We start from the raw sequence: 2974 nt of genomic DNA, 5'->3' as shown, positions 1-2974 counted from the left end.
TGTCATCCAAAATGCCGTGGAGGGTCCATATGAAAAAGGAAAATATTAGTGACTACATGAAAAAAATAATTGGAATCATGCAGAAATATGAGCTCAAGACAACAACAGATATTCCAAATGGCCAGTACAACCACACCATTGCTATTAACAGGGTAACTTACATGTACAATGCTGCATCTATGGCTCAACAGGCGTCATCCACTCCAGTAGAATGACCCAAATACCTGCTCCATATGAGTGAAACAGTCACTACGGTCCCTCTAAAGCTGCCTTTAGTTCATGTCACCTTCCATTCCTGGTAGCAGCAACGAGCCAAAGAGGATGTGACAGAAAATGTGCGAGTGCTTCTCTGTGTGTTTATGGGTGTGTGCACACACACATGAGCAAAGTTAACGAGGGACAATGTTTCAGTTTTTACATCATCTCTCCCCCTCCCTCCTTTGCTTACGTTCTCCCCTGCCTTCCTCTCCTCCCATCACTTGCATTCCTTGAACAGTCCGTCTCACCCATTCATCTCCCTCCTACTTCTCAGTCTGAAGTAAATGCTGGCTCACTGCAGTGCAGCGAGCATGTGCAGCATCAGGAGGATGTGAGCGAGTACTGGCTGATGGCCGCTGTGCCAACAAATGGAAAAAAGGGACAGCACTTATGAGTCCCTTCCATGGCCAATAGAGTTGAAGCTAAACAGGTGTTTCTGTGTACGTGTATGTAGGTGTGTGCTGCAGGCTGCTGACTCACTGTACATGCAGAGACAGAGCTAAAAAAAAAAAAAAAAAAGATGAAGTCAGAGGGAAAATCTGAAAAAATATGGTATGACGTGACTTGGTATATAGCATCGTGGTAGCCATTATAGAAGCCAATCTTGCAGGTAAACATATAGCACTATATATAGAAAGAATAAATGTTTGTGTTTAGCCAGCCAAATTATTTCAGCACATGACACCACAATTGTTCAGCTATTCAGACACACCTGTTTTTGTGTGCACTGACAGCTGCTTCCACCAGGTGGAGAAACAATCGACCAGTGGATAAGGACATCATCTTACCACAAATCTAGTGAGCTATTTAGCTACATTCATGAAAATGTGATAAAAAAAAAATAGAGACAGGAGTGAATAATATGGACACAGCTCAAAAACCTTTGTTAGGGCACAAAGAGAAAAAAAACTGTTCTTTAAATGAATACGGTTCTTTGAGCAGTGTGAAGAACGTTGACTAGTCTTAGCAGCTGCTTTTGTTTGAATGATAAAACACATCCAAGACTCATCTAGATTCTGAGGTTTGCACCGTTTCATGTCCAAAATTACATCAGTTCATCTTGACAGAGCTTTTACGGATATTTCATTTTGCCAGGCGGCTCCAAGGTTGTAATCTCATCTCATCTCAGCAAGCCCCGAGTCACCCAAAAGAGTGGGACACAGAATAAGAGAAGGGACATGGCCAAAATCCAATGGTGTAGAAAAATGGTCAGTGAAGACACCAACAAAAATGTCTAACTGGAGACATAACGAGATTCGGGAACTTCCATCTTTAAAAAACGGTGCCAGAACCATCAGACAAAATTAAGGGGAACTCTGGACAAAGTCCAGCCTTCACTCCACAGACATAGTGTGGAGTTCATTTATGAAAACAGCTTATGGTAGCAGAACAGTGTTATGTGGGATTGATTCAAAATAAACTACATTACCCATGTTCATTATAACATAAAAACATTTCCCAGTGCTACACTTGGTCTTGCACTGAAAGCCACAGTTTTAATAGTTTTGACTGACAATTCATACAGAAAAAGGAGATGTAACAGGAAATACTCATAAAATCATTGCTGATTTTGGTCTTTATGTGGAATCTGTTTACAGTAAGAAACTAATTCCATGTTACCCTTGTAAACAAAATATTTTTCCATAGTGCTACTAGTGGTCAACATCCTCACAGAGTTATTTTAATAAGCAGCTATAGAGGCTGCCTTCAAATTTGGTTAATGCAAACTCGCATCCTTCCAGCCACCAGTTGCTATGACAAACACACATCTTCACTACTTTGTTTCTGCTTTGTTAAAGGCACAGGCTGGAATGTGAATGTAAACTAAAGCTAAAGTTAAAGAGCTGTATGATGCGACTCCATAAACCTTACTGTGATTTTAAACCAGCTCATTTCCACTCACCAGTATGAAGAGAAAACAGGCTCAGGATTGTCCTTTTAAGTATATTTGAGCTTTTAGTTTACATAGTGGCTGCAGTGGCTTGTATGTTGCTCCGGGTTTCCCGCTGGTGTTTATCCCACCCAGCTCTTTCCAGACCACTGACCTCAGCTGTTTTCAAAATCTCTCTCCAGTTCTAAACACACTGCTCAGTCAGAAGGACCACTTTCACAATGTAAAGAACCAGGGTGAAGACAAACTTCTGAATTTCTACAACCCTATTACACACACATGCTCATTAAGAGGATGACAACAAGGTGTTTCTGTTTCAGTGTTGATGAAGATCAGCTGTTTTATTATGCAAGTCTCATCAGTGTGTCAGGTCAGATGTCCGAGAGTCAATCACATGCAGGTCCACTGCTATGCTACCATCTGTCAGAATAAAGCCACAGAAGAGTTTGTTGCTGCTTCTTCAAAGTACAGCCACTTTACATAAGCAACTACTATCGCACAATATTTTTAATGGTTTTAATTGCAGTTAGTATGGAGATAAAATACTATCAAAAATGTTACAAATGCGTGTTCAACGTTTTGTCTGTAACAAGCAATTTGTGTGTGTGTGTCTCATGAGGATCACAAATGCGTGCTGCGCAATCTGCACTTATAAAGCCATTTGTGTGTGTGTGTGTGTGTCATGCTGTACAAACTGCACATAAAACACATTTTACAAATGCTTAAAATCGATTTTTTTTTTGTGTGCAGTTCTTTAGAAAGTACGTACACATTGTTACCTACGCATGCGTGGATCGTCTAACACACACGAATCACCTTCCGCGC

General features: G+C 40.7%; 1 protein-coding gene across 1 annotated transcript in view; it reads right to left on the bottom strand.

Annotated features, from left to right (window-relative positions):
• The window catches only part of trim2a (tripartite motif containing 2a), a 15024-nt gene extending 12575 nt beyond the window's left edge, over positions 1-2449 (bottom strand). Inside the window, exon 1 of the mRNA XM_020614319.1 lies at positions 2162-2449. The gene's annotated coding sequence lies outside the window, so the exon portion shown is untranslated. The remainder of the gene's footprint in view (positions 1-2161) is intronic.
• Positions 2450-2974: the final 525 nt, after the last annotated feature.

The sequence above is a fragment of the Monopterus albus genome, unplaced genomic scaffold, assembly GCF_001952655.1.
Source record: "Monopterus albus unplaced genomic scaffold, M_albus_1.0 scaffold144.1, whole genome shotgun sequence".
Classification (NCBI taxonomy): domain Eukaryota; kingdom Metazoa; phylum Chordata; class Actinopteri; order Synbranchiformes; family Synbranchidae; genus Monopterus; species Monopterus albus.
This window is presented reverse-complemented; position numbering and strand designations above follow the sequence as displayed.